This window comes from Primulina eburnea, chromosome 4, assembly GCF_022965805.1.
Source record: "Primulina eburnea isolate SZY01 chromosome 4, ASM2296580v1, whole genome shotgun sequence".
In the NCBI taxonomy this organism is placed as follows: Eukaryota; Viridiplantae; Streptophyta; class Magnoliopsida; order Lamiales; family Gesneriaceae; genus Primulina; species Primulina eburnea.
The window spans coordinates 26,958,916-26,976,369 of record NC_133104.1 but is presented as its reverse complement, the minus strand read 5'-3'; the positions used below and the strand labels follow the sequence as shown (position 1 = coordinate 26,976,369).

Below are 17,454 nucleotides of genomic sequence, written 5' to 3'. Positions count from 1 at the left end.
TGAAACGGTTCCAGTCTTTCCGACCACCGACTCTCAGGGGAACAGAAAATGCAGTGGATTGTGAGAGCTGGGCTCGACGATATAGAGATGTTGTTTGAGTCTCTTGCCTATACAGATGAAAGGAGGGTAAAGTTAATTGGACATCAGTTGCAAGAAGTGGCCAAGAGTTGGTGGTTGACAACGAAATGAGCCCTGGAGCATAGAGGTATTGATATTACTTGGATAGTATTTAAAGATGAATTTTATCAGCGTTTCTTTCCAGCATCTTATCGAAAGGACAAAGGGGCAGAATTGCGAATTTAAGACATGGGCAATTGAATGTAGAAGAATATGTTGCTAAGTTTTCATCCTAGCTTCGATTTGCACCTCATGTAGCAGGGAATGATGAAGCGTCCGCAGATCAGTTCATTAATGGTTTGAACCCTGACATATTTACCTTAGTGAACACGGGGCGACCCAACACTTTTTCTGATGCACTGAACAGAGCGAAAGGCGCGGAGGCTGGCTTGATTAGGTAGCGAGGGTCTTCTTATAGTGTTCAGAGTCAGAGGCAGCCACAGCACGCCGTGCAGTTTCCACCACCTCCTCCTCGATTCGACAGTGGAAGCAGTAGTGGCAAGAAAGAGTTTTTGAAGGCTAAAGACAAACAGTTTAAGAAATCAGGAAGTAGTTCATCGAGTTCCAGTGGATCCCGTGAAACGTACCGTACTTTTACTACTTCAAAATTTGCGGAAAAATTAAAATTTTTCTTTAATATAAAATAATCTTCAATATTTGCCATAAAATACCACAACCAAATCCCCCATAAGAAAAGGTTGTCAAAAGAGTCGTTCATAAAATATTTGAAATTCAACATCACCAATAAAATCTGCTAACAAAATACTTGCTCAAAACATCTCCCATCACATCATATAAATCAGAGTATTTTTAAACTTTGCATAAAAACGTAAACATGGCGGTTCTCGGGTTTAGCCTCCCGCTCAGTCCAAGCCTGCCACTTGGTCGCCACCTCCTGTCTCCTCATCAACATAAGCACCTGCATCGATCAAGTCTAGTGAGTCTAAAGACTCAACACGTATAAACTGGGAATAACGAGTATTACATAATAAAACCACCTACAACTTCAAAATATAACATATATACTTGAAACTTAAACTTTGCGTAATAAACTTGAACTCTTAATAAACTTAAACTTTCATAATAACTTTGGACTCTCATAAACTTCTTTGAACTTGAACATACATACTTTGAAACTTGAACTTGCATAATAACTTGAACTTTCATAAACTTGAGCTTTGCATAAACTTTGAGCATACATGCATACATAATATGACGTGCCATCACATAAACTTTTCTTTAAACATGCTTTCATACTTCAACATACTTAACTTCATCATTTTGCGTAGAGGATGTTTCAAAGCAAGTGACCCATAACATAATAAATATCTGATCAGACAAACCACAGTACTGGGCTGACAGGGACGTATCCACTGCCACATACATGAGATCCCTGTTCATAATTTAACAGGCCAGTTGATCCACGTTCATAATTTAACGCTTCAAAACCACGATCTAACCCGTTCATAATTTAACGGACGGATTGGTCCCCGTTCATAATTTAACGCTTTCCAATCCTAACTTCAAACCCGTTCATAATTTAACGGGGCGGAGAGGTCCTCGGCCACGTTCACCGACTTCCAAACCCATTCACTTTTGGTCACAAGACATTTAGCATACCTCAAAAACTTCAAATATTTTCTTTGCACGTCATACATACTTACTTTGCATTGAGGGATTCGTTGGATGTCAATCGGGTCGTTGCTGCAACATACTAATATGAATACATAAACTTAACTTGTACAACTTAAACGTAAATGTCATGCTTAATCCCAAGCTAAATAAATTCTTAGAACATTCTATAATTTCCCATGACATAACCCTGTAAAATATCATATTAAACCATTGTATAAAACCTCAAATCAAACCTTAAATAATAAAAGAATATACCTAAAATCTGAAGGTACACGGACCCCGTCCCTAGGTCCGTGTCCGTGCGCTTAAAAATTGTTTTGATGAAATAAGAAGGCACGGACACCGTGCCTACCTCCGTGTCCGGGTGGGTGTCCGCTCTGTTCGACGAATTATTTTATGAAAATTTTGCGACATGTCTATTCTCCCAATTAACACATAAGGCATCAAGATTCATCACTATGAGACCATTCTAGGACACCATAACAATGAACTAAACTTTTATAATCACTCTACAATTCATACGACCCAAAATATTGTCATTTATATTAAAGTTTATTTCTTACGACATCTTAATAATTCAAGCTCTTAACGACATGAATCAAAACCTCAAAAATACTCTAAACATCATTACTAACTTTCTTATATGCAGCAACGATCACCCGTCGATCCCCAACAAAGCCTGCAACATAAAAACTTCAAGAACATATTAAAATTCATAACTTTCTTGAAACACGATTTGAGCAGTCATACTAAAAACACCATAACTCACTCGTTTTTAATCCAAATAACTCGAATTGTATATCAAATCGAACGTATCGAAAAGATCTACATTTTTGTAGTTAAAAGTTTTCTCAAAATATGTACCGAAAAATCGCAGTTTTCGAAAGAACAGCGAAACATGAGTTTTCGGATCTAAAAATAGCAGTCATACTAAAAACACCATAACTCAATCGTTTTTAATCCAAATAACTCGAATTTTATATCAAATCGAACGTATCAAAAAGATCTACGTTTTTTTAATTAAAAGTTTTCTCAAAATATGTACCGAAAAATCGCAGTATTTTACAGAACAGCAAAAACGTTTCTAAAAAATGCAGTTTGAGCAGTCCTACGAAAAACACCATAACTCACTCAATTTTCATCCAAATATTTCGAATTTTATATCAAATCGAAGGTATCGAAAAGATCTACGTTTTTTTAGTTGAAAGTTTTCTCAAAATATATACCAAAAAATCGCAGTATTTTACAGAACAGCAAAAACGTGAATTTGGTGATCCAAAATTGTTTCAAACTTGATCTAGACGTGATTGCTCAAACTTCTACGCATCGCACATATAATTTTTGCATAAATAACAACACAACGCATAATATGACAAGATCGATGCATCAAGAACAGAATATACGTGCCTTTTGATATTTAAAATACCGTAACGACGATACCGAAGCGGAGACGGAGCGATAGACGATCCGGGACGAACGTAGCTCGATTTTCTTTAAATAACCTCAATGAAATGATGCTGGAAATTTTCAGAGATTGTACGCTTGTTTAAAGGAAAGGGAAAAAGGAAGGAAATGGAGACAAGAATTGATAGGGAAGTGTTTTAGAAACATTTCTTTCCTTAGTCAAAAGTTGGATTGAAATATATATTTTGTTTGATGTGTATATATAGTATACGTGTATATGTATGTGTGTAAGGTGTGAGTGTGTGTAAGTTTAAATTAAATATTTGAATATGTGTATGTGTGCATTAGGAGAACAAATGGGTAATGTGTTTGACTAAGAATAAAATGAATAATACATGTGTGTAGAAAATAGTCAATTATTAGGTAATTATAGTTAAGGTTTTAAATTAATAATTAACTTACTAATTAAGGACTACTAACTTACTAATCATTTTGCTTAAAAAAATAACTAAAATACACAAATTACTAATCCATAAAAGTTTTAAAATTATAATATCACATAATAATTAAATTAGACTTTTAAAATACTAAGAATTAAATAAATCATTTAAAATACTTAAATCTTATCTTAAAATAATTTGTCTCCATTAAAATTACTAAAAAAAACATCCCGGTCTCCTTTCCTCGATACCGTCTCGAATAATCGCCTGAAACATAAACTCAAGAACATTTTAACATACATTAAATAAACATGAATAATTAAAATAATAAATTTCATAAATTAAATGAAAGTATGCATTAAAATTATTTAATAAAATACATAAGGATTTTAATAACTTGCACACACGTGGTTCATATGGACTTAAAATTTTCGGGACTTCACATCCCGACAGAGAGGTCAGGGTCAGAGTTAAGAGTATAGTGGTGTTTATTGCAGTTCGTGTGGAGGCAGGCATGCCACTGAGCAGTGTCAGGGAGTCATGGGGCGCTGCAACATATGTAAACAACATGGGCACTTCGCCAGAGTTTGTCCCCAGAGAGGTTTACAGCGATCCCAGAGTGCCGGATCATCGGCATCAGTGCCTCAGATGGAGAGACAGACGTCGGTACATTCATTTCAGCCGCCCTCTGCACAGTCCCAACAGAGACCAGGAGGTAACCAGACTGTGAATCAACCTCCGAGACAGCAGGCTAGGGTGTTTGCACTGACCGAGGAGCAAGCCCAGGATGCGCCAGATGATGTTATTGCAGGCAACTGTTTTCTTTGCGGTTATCCTGCATATGTGTTGATAGACACAGGTGCATCGCATACATTCATCTCTGAACGTTTTGCATTATTGCATGCATTGCCTGTAGAGTCATTGTCTACTGTAGTGTCTATTTCTTCTCCGTTGGGAAGTGGTATGATATCTGTGACTTCAGTTAGACATTGTATACTACAGTTTGAGGGGCATGAGATCGATTTAGACTGTATTGTACTTGGTTTATCTGATTTTGATTGTATTGTCGGGATTGACATGTTGACTAAGTACAGAGCTACTGTAGATTGTTTTCACAAGATTGTTAGATTCAGACCTGAAATGACAGAGGAATGGAAATTCTACGGTAAGGGTTCCAGATCTCGGATTCTCTTAGTGTCTGCTCTGACTATGAGTAGATTGTTGCAGAAAGGAGCAGAAGGGTTTCTTATCTATTCTGTAGATCTACAGAAATCGAGCCCGGCATTGGCAGATTTGCCAGTAGTACGGGAGTTTGCAGATGTATTTCCTGACGAGATTCCAGGGTTACCTCCAGCTCGAGAGGTAGATTTTAGTATTGATCTCATTACAGGTACCGTCCCTATTTCGAGAGCTCCATATAGGATGGCGCCGATAGAACTGAAAGAATTGAAAACACAACTAGAAGATTTTCTAGCCAAGGGATATATCAGACCTAGTGTATATTTTTGGGGCGCTCCAGTGCTATTCGTGCGCAAGAAAGACGGTTCTATGAGATTGTGTATAGATTACAGGCAACTGAACAAGACAACGATAAAGAACAAGTATCCTTTACCTCGTATCGACGACTTATTTGATCAGTTGCAGGGATCATCTATCTATTCTAAGATTGATTTGAGGTCCGGATATCACCAGCTGAGAGTTCGAGATGTTGATATACCGAAAACAACATTCCGAACCAGGTATGGACATTATGAGTTTGTTGTCATGCCTTTTGGTTTAACGAATGCTCCAGCGGTGTTTTATGGGACTGATGAACCGCGTCTTTCAGAGGTGCTTGGATGAGTTTGTGATTGTTTTTATTGATGATATTCTAGTGTATTGTAAGAATCTGAATGAGCATGCCAATCATTTGAGAATTGTGTTGCAAACATTGAGAAAAGAAAGATTATATGCTAAACTGTCAAAGTGTGAGTTTTGGCTGAGACAGGTTGTCTTCTTGGGTCATATCATATCTGGAGACGGTATTTTTGTAGATCCGAGTAAAGTTGAAGCTGTGATCAGTTGGCCTAGACCGACTTCTGTGCCAGAGATACGCAGTTTCATGGGTCTGACAGGTTATTATCGACGATTTATTAAAGACTTCTCCAGTATTGCGAAGCCGATTACCCAGTTGACACAGAAAAATGCGCCATTTGTGTGGTCTGAGGATTGTGAGTCTAGCTTCTTAGAATTGAAAAAAAGGCTGACCCGTGCACCTGTCTTGATGATTGCTTCAGGTAATGGCGATTTCGTTGTATATTGTGATGCATCTCACAGAGGGTTAGGATGTGTCCTTATGCAGCGAGGTCATGTGATTGCATATGCCTCTAGACAGCTGAAGCCACACGAGATTCGATACCCCATTCATGATCTTGAATTGGCGGCTATCGTATTTGCACTGAAGATTTGGCGTCATTATCTTTATGGCGAGAAATTTGAGATCTATTCAGACCATAAAAGCCTGAAGTATCTGTTTTCTCAGTCAGAATTGAATATGAGACAGCGTAGATGGCTCGATTTGTTGAAGGACTTTGATTGCGAGATCAAATACTATCCAGAAAAATCAAATACAGCAGCATTTGCTTTGAGTCGAAAGGTATGTTCTTTATCCTTATCGACGATAGGTGTCTCGAATTTAGTTGAAGATTGCTGTTTGTCTGGATTAGCATTTGACACAGATAGTAGACCACTACGACTTGCTTCGATTCAAGTTGAGCCAGATCTGATTATGAGGATCAAAGAAGCACAAAGAAGTGATCTGAATGTTCAGAAATCGATTGAGATGGTCCGATCAGGGCATTTATCAGAATATCAGATACATGATCATGTTTTGTACGTGAATAACCGTCTTGTAGTGCCAGATGTTTTAGATTTGAGACATCAGATTCTGTCAGAAGCGCACTGTAGTCGGTTTAGCATTCATCCTGGAGGCCGAAAAATTTACAACGATTTGAAGACACAAGTTTGGTGGTGTTCGAACAAAACTTGCACAGTGAATAGTCCAAAATTTGTTTTATAGATGAAAGCTCGATTTAAATATCGCAAGTGCACGATAGTCAAGTTATAATAAACGTAAGTGAATACGAGTATCGTTCCACAAGGACTGCGTTACAATATCTTTATTTTCAAGTAAATTTCTTTAGCAACGATAGATTGAGTTGGTGATTAAACTAAAGTGAATTTAATAACTAAAATAATTAAAGTGCAAGAAAAAGTAATCAAGAAATCAATGATTAAATTGGATTAAAATCAAATGAGAAACGAATTTGTTGGGAATTATCAGTTCACCTACCGCTCGTGTTCAAATAATTATACTCGACTTTTACTCGTGCATTCGACGGAATTCCCTAGACTAATTAATATACTCTGTCGAGCTATATTAATACTAATCATAAACATGCAGTAATCAAGTATCCTCAATTATTTAACAGTTCACGATTGCATTACGTTCTATGGAATCCACTAGCTTTCATCCGGGTGAATTATCACTATCGACACGTATCCAATTCCGTATATCTACTAAAATTGTAAATCCGTGGTCTATACTATTCGATCCTATTGTCAATTATTCTATCGAAATCATCAACAACATGAAATAATCAAAGGAAGTTAGCTAGACTTCAAATGAAATAAGAAAGCACAAAAGCATAAACAAATCACTCATAAAAACGTCGCTAAATAATGTTCAACAACGAGTGCGGGGCAGGATCCCCTCAAATCCCAACAAATCTAGAGTTTAGCTACTAAAATTCATAATAAAAACCAACAACAATCTAAGAAATAAAAACTGAATAATAAAAATACTAAAGATGACGACGGATGACGGCCACGACGCGTGGAAATCTCGAGGTCTCCGAAATCTCCTTTGCTCCTAGCCTCTTCTCCAAGAAAAAATGCTGAAAATAATGATGATAGATCCAAAAACGGCGCCCCCCAATCTCGTGTATTAGGTCTAGGTATCTGATAGAGTCCACAAACTTGGAAAAAAATCTTCTTGGATCTCGTCGCTCGCTAGGGCGGTCAAACGTGTCCGCCCTAGCGAGATACTTCGAATAAGTTTCTCGACCATGTCCTTGGTTTCGCTGGGGCGGTCACTTTTGACCGCCCTAGCGAGAGACTTCGAATAAAACTAGCTGGCAAGACTAAAATGCTCGCTGGGGCGGTCACTTTTGACCGCTCTAGCGAGGTACTTCGAATAAGCTGCTCAATTCCTACCCACTTTTTGGCTCAATTCCTATCAAATGACCACAAAAATACACGAGATCAGTCATATTCTAAATAATGCTAAATAATTGCTAAATTAACTAAAACAAACTAATATGATGCATGAATGCGACTCAAAACCAACACTAAAAACACGTAAAAACGAGTTTTATCAACCCCCTCATACTAACCTTTTGCTCGCCCTCGAGTAAAATAGGTTAAAGCACGAGATACTAACAAACTCAACAACCACAAAATTGCTCAAACAAGAAATAACTAACACAAGTAAATGTCAATGGTGAGTTAACAACGTTTATGTTCATGCCTCAGTTTACTTTCCCACTACCAATCAAGTCAAATCGCAACCGAATACTCATTCTCATCTACACATAAATTTCGACACTAATTTGAACGTGTGTGTGTGTCATGATAGGTCTTAGTCATTCGTACTTCAAATAGATCAATTATCAAATCATGCGAGTCACTCGATTAACACTTCAATACAAGTCTCACTAGCATGCATCCCCGTGTCCATTCATCACTAGCCACAAATTGAACTTTATTCAACTTTTAAGTACAGATAGGGGTGTCGAAAAGAAGGAAAATAAGCTCAAGTGGCTAAAAGTTGGGAGTACACCGATCATTTTCATTGTGCAATCGTCAAGACTTTTCGTCTGACTTTCCTCGTCTCCTTACATCTCCAACTTTTAGCCAAGGAATAGAATTTCATTCCTTTTATTTCGGCTCCCCCTCACCTTACATCTCCTTCTTTTTTTTTTTTTTAATTGCACAATTTTCACACATGTACTCCCTAGGCTAAGAATATAATACTTTGGATCACGACTGGTTAGGAGTATGACATTTCAATTCAGTGCAATGAAAAAGAGGCAAGTGTGAAGTTCAAGGTAAATCAAATTTTCTCATTCAAGGTCCCAATTAGCGACTTATTTTCACGGGTTTACCTGCTAAATCAACTCATAATCGGTGCCTTTCAAGTTAACCACACAGAATTTTCAAATTTTCACCATTATTCCTACAAAATTCTAGTCCCCACAATTGTGTGCTCAGAAAGTTCAAATCTTGTACCAAAATTCATGCTTTAACAATCAAGAGTATCATTCACGAGGTGACCCAATCAATACTTTTGTAAACTATCAATTCAAATCATCATTGGCTCATAAACGATGTCTTCTCACCATAAACGACACCCAACAAAAGAAATCAACATAAACGACACCAAACGAAAGAAATGCACCGAAACTAAACCAATTAACTAAACAATCAAAACAATAACCAATTTAACTAAACAACCAAAACAATCTACCCACCCCCTCATACTAGAGTTGTGCAATGTCCTCAGTGCACAAAACGAAACAAACACTAAAAACTAAAAAAAAACTCATGAATGCAAATGCAACGACAGAATAAATAACAAGAAAGAGGAAACAGTAAACTCCCCTGGTCAGAAATCCTCCTCCTCGTCATGCTCAGGCCGTGCAACTCCCTCTTGAGCGGCTGGGGGCATAGGATAAGTGTACTGAAAATGGAAGGGCGGCGGGTATGCGGGGGCAGGTGGCCGCCCCGAAGTGTCGATGCCCAAATGCGTCGCGATCCCCTGCGTCAAATATTCTATGTTCTGAATGTGGGCTTGATTCACGGCCTGGTACCCAGTCTGATAAGTGGCCCAAGCGCCCAATTCGTCGACGCGGTCGCGCAAGGCACGGCGGCGTGGCTGCGGAGGTGGTGGTGCCTGTCCCAAGGCTGGTGGTGGTTGAGCTGCTTGCCCATACCCGAAAAATACCTCCGCGGGTAGCTCAGCCTGGCGTTTCTCCCTCTTGGATATATAGAGAGCCTGATCAATGGCTCTCATCGGTTGTAACCACTCATCATCGTCTTCAAAAATCACCCCCGCTCGGGCACACAGTTCAGTCACTAACGTTGGGAAATAGAAGCCCAAATTGCTGCTATTGATACACATGGTAAGCTGCCCGAAAATGAGCTTACCCACATCAATCGGCATCCCAGTACAGAGAGCATAAATAACAACCGCCCTCTCACGCTGCACATCACTGATATGACCGACTGGCATCAATCTTTTAGACAAGAAAACATACCACAAGGCCTCTTCTACTTTCAAAAATTTCTCAAGAAAAACCGTGTATGCCCCAGGTTGTTTCCACGTGGTGCCCGGATAACATAGCGTGCGAATTATCAAATCATAGTCCGGGTTAAGCACCCACGCCTGAAACACCGAATCATCCACCGACTGTAGACCCAACACATCATTGATTGCCCTGGAATCATACGGGACTCGACGTCCCCTCACAACCGCCTTATACTCACTTCCCTCCGGGGCATTCGCATAAAATTCACGCACAACCGGAACTACTGCGGCATTCGGTTGTGCGACAAACGTATTCCACCCTCGCCTTTCAATTTGAGACTCAGAAAAAAGATCGATAATAAAAGAATCAAATCCGCGCTCAGGGATCGGCTTCCTATGCAGCCTAGCATGCTCAAATCGCTCTCTAGCTTTGTCGTTCACAAACATAGAAGGAGTGGAGCGAGAACTAGAGGCACCGTGAGTTACCTTGGATCGTTTGGGTGCCATGGCAAGACCAGAGTGCACAAGGTATGAATATCGCCGGAAAAATTCTTGAGGGTCGCCGGAGATGTCGCCGGAATCTATAGAAGATGACCGGAGAAGAAGAATTTGTCGCCTAAATGCTTCCCTGTGGAGAGGAGAGACCAAGGTGGAGTCTTTGCCCTGAAAAATTGCCAAATAATGAATATTATGCACACAAAAGGGATGGGGGCCCCGGAAAAACGAGAGGAGGGGAGTAGGGTTCGAAGTGAGGAAGAAAGAGAAGGGGAAAACGTTTTATATCTGCGCGACTCGCTAGGGCGGTCAAAAGTGTCCGCCCTAGCGAGTAGTTTCGGGAAACAAAATTTTTAAAGATACGAGTCCTCGCTGGGGCGGTCACTTTTGACCGCCCTAGCGAGTAGTTTCGGTAAAAAAACTATTTGAAAAGTATGAGTCCTCGCTGGGGCGGTCATAGCGAGATGTTTCGGCTAACCGATGACTGAAACCAAAACGAAAGCTCGCTGGGGCGGTCACTTTTGACCGCCCTAGCGAGAAGCTTCGGCGAAAAACACGAATGCCATGCCATGCAATGACCTAAATGCAAATGATGCGATAAAAAATAAATAAAATGAAATTAAAACAATATAAGGAGTAGAAGTAGTTCTCAATTTAGAGTCTAGAGCTAGACTTTTCACCCATGTCCTCAAGGACTGTCATGGAGTCGAGTGACTCCAATTTGTGGCTCAATTGTGCCACCAAGATAGTGCTTCAATCTTTGGGCGTTCACAGTAAATGTCCCTTCCTTTCCATCATGTAATACCACTGCACCCGATGGGAACACCTTGGCGATAGTGAATGGCCCTGACCACCTTGATTTTAGTTTGCCCGGAAAGAGTCGCAGGCGAGAATTGTACAACAACACCGCTTCACCCACTTTGAATTCCCTTCTTACAATGTGCTTATCATGGGCTCGTTTGGTGCGTTCCTTGTAGGACAGTGCAAGATCATAAGCTCTTCCTCGGAATTCATCTAACTGATTCAACTGCAGCAACCGTTTTTCACCTGCAAGAGCAAAATCAAAGTTTAGTGCTTTGGTCGCCCAATATGCTCTATGCTCTAATTCTACTGGTAGATGACATGCTTTACCAAAAAGTAACCTATACGGTGTAGTGCCTATAGGTGTTTTAAATGCAGTACGATAAGACCACAAAGCATCATCTAACCGAACGGACCAGTCCTTCCTATTCACATTTACCGTCTTCTCCAAAATCCTCTTAATTTCCCGATTGGACACTTCAACTTGTCCACTCGTTTGGGGATGGTATGGAGTGGAAACTTTGTGGGTGACACCATATTTGCCCAGCAGTTTATCAAAAATTTTGTTGCAAAAATGGGTGCCACCATCACTTATGATTGCACGTGGTGTACCAAATCGATTAAAAATACGATTCTTCAAAAATTTTAACACCACTTGTGCATCATTAGTGGCACAAGCCTCCGCCTCCACCCATTTCGATACATACTCCACTGCCACCAAAATAAATTTCTTTGCAAAAGACACAGGAAACGGACCCATAAAATCAATACCCCACACATCAAATATTTCACACTCAACAATATTAGTTAAAGGCATCTCATGACGGTTGGAAATATTACCTGTGCGTTGGCATCTATCACAATTGAGAACATACAAACGAGCATCCTTAAAAAGAGTTGGCCAATAGAAGCCACATTCAAGTACCTTAGATGCCGTCCGTATGGGTCCAAAGTGACCACCTACCTCACGGTCATGACAATGGTTCAGAATTTGATTGGTTTCCTCTTCCGCCACACATCTTCTTATCATGGAGTCTGCACAGATCTTAAACAAAAACGGTTCCTCCCAAAAATAGTATTTCACGTCTGAAAAGAATTTCTTTCTTTGGTGAAACGATAAATTAGGTGGAGGTGTGCCAGTGACAAGAAAGTTAGCAAAATCGGCATACCACGGGTATGCATTTATCTCAAGTAATTGTTCATCAGGAAACCAGTCATCTATATCATCATCGACGCACTTAACTCTAACATGCTCAAGCCTAGACAGATGATCAGCAACTACATTTTCCACCCCCTTTTTATCTCGAATTTCGAGATCAAATTCTTGCAATAGTAAGATCCACCGAATCAATCTAGGTTTCGCATCTTTCTTAGCAAGCAAGTATTTTAGGGCAGAATGATCCGTATACACCGTTACTTTAGACAAAACAAGGTATGCATGAAATTTATCGAAATCAAATACTATAGCAAGTAATTCCTTTTCAGTAGTAGCGTAATTCAATTGAGCATCATTTAAAGTCTTACTTGCATAGTAGATGGTATGAAACACCTTGTTCTTTCTTTGACCCAGCACCGCACCCACAGCTGTATCACTAGCATCGCACATCACCTCAAACGGTAACTCCCAATCAAGGGCAATCAGAACAGGTGCTGTCACCAAGCTTTCCTTGAGTATCTCGAATGCCTGCAGACAAGTAGAATCAAAATTAAATTCCACATCTTTCATCAACAAAGAGGATAACGGTTTAGCAATTTTTGAAAAATCTTTAATGAACCGCCTATAGAAACCAGCATGCCCTAGGAAACTCCTGACTCCTTTCACTGATGCCGGTGGTGGTAGGTTTTTGATTACTTCCACCTTGGCCTTGTCAACCTCCATTCCATTCTCTGATACCTTGTGTCCTAAAACAATTCCCTCTTGAACCATAAAATGACACTTCTCCCAATTCAACACCAAATTGCTCTCTTCACATCTAATTAATACCAAATTCAAGTTCTCTAAACATTCATTAAATGAGGAGCCAAAAATAGAGAAATCATCCATAAAAATTTCAAGGCCATTTCCAATCATGTCATGAAAGATAGCAGTCATGCATCTCTGAAACGTTGCAGGTGCATTGCACAAACCAAAGGGCATACGCCTAAATGCAAAAGTACCATAAGGGCAAGTGAAAGTAGTTTTCTCTTGGTCCTCAGGTGCAATTGTGATTTGATTGTATCCCGAATATCCATCTAGAAAGCAATAAAATTCATGACCTGCTAAACGTTCAATCATTTGATCGATAAATGGCAAGGGAAAGTGATCTTTACGGGTTGCATCATTCAATTTCCTATAATATATGCACACACGCCAACCCGTAACAATTCTAGTGGGAATCAACTCATTTTTTTCATTAGTAATAACAGTAATCCAACCCTTTTTTGGCACACATTGTACAGGACTTACCCACGCACTATCAGAGATAGGATAGATAATACCTGCATCCAGAAGTTTAATCGTTTCACCTTTTACTACCTCTTGCATCTTTGGATTGAGTCTCCTTTGTGGTTGTGCTAGAGGTGAGTATTGATCTTCCATCAGAATTTTGTGCATGCAAATTGAAGGACTTATCCCTTTGATGTCCGCAACCTTCCAAGCGAATGCGCCTTTATGCTCCTTGAGGACTCCCAAGAGTTTACTCTCCATGTCATCTGTCAAAGAAGAGGAAATAATAACAGGTAATTTATTATTTTCTCCTAAGTATACGTACTTGAGATGTGGAGGTAGTGGTTTGAGCTCCAAAGTAGGTGGCTCCTCTAGGCTTGACCTCTGAGGCATTAAATCTTTTCTGTCTCCCAATTCCTCTAGTCTAAGCCTCACTTGCTTTCTCCAAGGTGGAATGGCATTCAGATGAGCTACCATCTCCATCTTTTCCTCGTCTAGCTCGTCCTCCTGCTTTTCAGTAGTGAGAGTGGCCTCCAATGGTTCTTTCAATCCATCCTGCACAAAATCACAAACAAGAGAATCCAAGACATCAATACGAAAGCAACTATCGTTGTGAATTGTGTGCTTGAGAGTATTGAAAACATCAAAAATAATTTCTTCTTCTCCAACTCTCAGTCTCAACTTCCCCTCTTCAACATCAATTAGTGCTTTCCCTGTAGCCAGAAACGGTCTTCCTAGGATCAAAGGCATCTCTACATCTTCCTCCATGTCAAGTATCACAAAATCTGCAGGGAAAATGAACTTATCCACTTTCACCAAAACATCTTCGATAATCCCACGTGGATACTTGACAGATCTGTCAGCCAGCTGCAGCGACATCCTAGTTGGCTTGGGTTCACCTAAGCCCAGTCTCCTAAACACAGAAAAAGGCATCAGATTAATACTCGCACCCAGATCACATAGAGCTCTATGAAAATTAATGTCACCAATAATGCAAGGTATAGAGAAACTCCCTGGATCTTTTTGCTTAGGAGGCATCTTGTTTTGAACTAAAGCGGAGCAATTTTCAGTCAAATTCACCATCATGTGATCTTCTAGCTTCCGCTTATTTGCTAAGATATCTTTCAAGAATTTTGCATAACTTGGCATATTCAATAAAGCATCAGCAAAAGGAATGTTAATATGCAATTTCTTAAATATCTCAAGAAATTTACCAAATTGTGCATCTAATTTAGCTTTCTTCAATGCGGCAGGGAAAGGTGGAGGGATAACAATTTTGTTTTGTGCAATAGGTGTAAATGTAGAGTTAGAAGACTTACCTCCTCGATTTTCCACCTCATCCTCGCCATGCTTGGTCTTTTCCTCATGAGACTCGAGTGCTTTTCCACTCCGCAATTCCACAGCCTTCACATGCTCTCTTGGGTTAGTTTCCGTGTTGCTTGGCAAAGCTCCTTGCTCCCTATTAGAAATCAACTTTGCCAATTGTCCAATCTGATTCTCTAACCCCTTTATGGATGCATCTTGATTCTGAAATCTCGTCTCTGTTGCAGAAATAAATTTAGTCATCATTTGCTCTAAATTGGACTTCTCCTCCCGAGGTGGCTCTGGTTTGAATCCTTGGTGCATCCCATATGGTGGACCTCTTTGTTGGCGATTTTGGCTGTTTTGGCCTCCCCACGAAAAGTTTGGGTGATTCCTCCATCCCGGATTGTATGTATTCGAATAAGGGTCATTTCTCGGACGGTTCTGGAATCCCACTTGTTTCACCGGTGCTCCCTCAGGCACATAAAATGGATCGCCATCTTGGCAATCCTGCACGTCATGCTCACCCCCACACTTATCACAGAAAATTTCTTGCAGACGCATAGCCGACCCACTCATGCTCATCCCATCAATCTTTCTACTCAAAGCCTCTAACTGTGCTGAAACCGCAGACAAATCATTAACTTGATGAACTCCAGCACCTCGTCTCTGCCTATCAGACTGAGGATGATAGCTACTCGCAGCCATCTCCTCCAATAACTCATATCCTTCCTCAGCCGTCTTTCTCAGTAAGTTACCACATGCAGCAGCATCTATCATAGTACAGTTAGGAGTAATAAGACCATAGTAGAAAGTTTGAACAACTAACCCAAGCGGTAGCTCATGGTGTGGACATCTCCTCAACAAGTCCTTGTAACGCTCCCATGCCTCGTAAAGTGACTCGTTCTCATATTGAGCAAACGTAGTAATGTCGGCTCTAAGCTTCATAGTCTTCGACGGAGGAAAGTACTTGATCAGGAATGCCTTTGCCATATCCTCCCATGTAGTGATAGACCCTACAGACAAACAGTTTAACCACGACTTAGCTTTATCTTTCAGTGAAAATGGAAATAAGCGCAAACGAACAGCATCATCAGACACGCCATTAAACTTAAAAGTATCACAAATTTCAAGAAAGTCAGCTATATGAGAATTAGGGTCGTCAAGTGCACTTCCCCCAAATTGAACAGTGTTCTGAATCATCTGGATGATAGCTGGCTTGATCTCAAACTGATTAACTCGGATGACTGGTCTTACGATGCTTGGACGTGCTCCATCAAGAGACGGCTGTGCATAATCCAACATTGGAATGCGACGTGGTATCTCAACTTGTCTATTGTCACGCTGTTCCTCTCCACGTTCTTGCTCGTGTCTTTCCATCTGTTCTTTGAGTCTTTGTTGTTGTCTTCGACGTCTAGCTGTGCGTTCAATCTCGGGGTCAAAAGGCTCAAGCTTAAATTCGAGTGATCTTCGCATGCACCACCAGAAAAATCTGCAACACAAGGAGAGTATCAAATAGCAATAAAATAAGTAATACTAAAGAATTTAAATGAGAAATAAAAAAATCGTGAATCAACAGTCCCCGGCAACGGCGCCAAAAACTTGATCGAGCAAAACTTGCACAGTGAATAGTCCAAAATTTGTTTTATAGATGAAAGCTCGATTTAAATATCGCAAGTGCACGATAGTCAAGTTATAATAAACGTAAGTGAATACGAGTATCGTTCCACAAGGACTGCGTTACAATATCTTTATTTTCAAGTAAATTTCTTTAGCAACGATAGATTGAGTTGGTGATTAAACTAAAGTGAATTTAATAACTAAAATAATTAAAGTGCAAGAAAAAGTAATCAAGAAATCAATGATTAAATTGGATTAAAATCAAATGAGAAACGAATTTGTTGGGAATTATCAGTTCACCTACCGCTCGTGTTCAAATAATTATACTCGACTTTTACTCGTGCATTCGACGGAATTCCCTAGACTAATTAATATACTCTGTCGAGCTATATTAATACTAATCATAAACATGCAGTAATCAAGTATCCTCAATTATTTAACAGTTCACGATTGCATTACGTTCTATGGAATCCACTAGCTTTCATCCGGGTGAATTATCACTATCGACACGTATCCAATTCCGTATATCTACTAAAATTGTAAATCCGTGGTCTATACTATTCGATCCTATTGTCAATTATTCTATCGAAATCATCAACAACATGAAATAATCAAAGGAAGTTAGCTAGACTTCAATTGAAATAAGAAAGCACAAAAGCATAAACAAATCACTCATAAAAACGTCGCTAAATAATGTTCAACAATGAGTGCGGGGTAGGATCCCCTCAAATCCCAACAAATCTAGAGTTTAGCTACTAAAATTCATAATAAAAACCAACAACAATCTAAGAAATAAAAACTGAATAATAAAAATACTAAAGATGACGACGGATGACGGCCACGACGCGTGGAAATCTCGAGGTCTCCGA

General features: G+C 39.7%; 1 non-coding gene across 1 annotated transcript; it reads left to right on the top strand.

Annotated features, from left to right (window-relative positions):
• Positions 1-15,803: 15,803 nt before the first annotated feature.
• On the top strand, positions 15,804-15,910 carry LOC140831262 (small nucleolar RNA R71). The gene has a single exon (XR_012117837.1). It is a non-coding gene; the product is annotated as a small nucleolar RNA R71 (small nucleolar RNA).
• Positions 15,911-17,454: the final 1,544 nt, after the last annotated feature.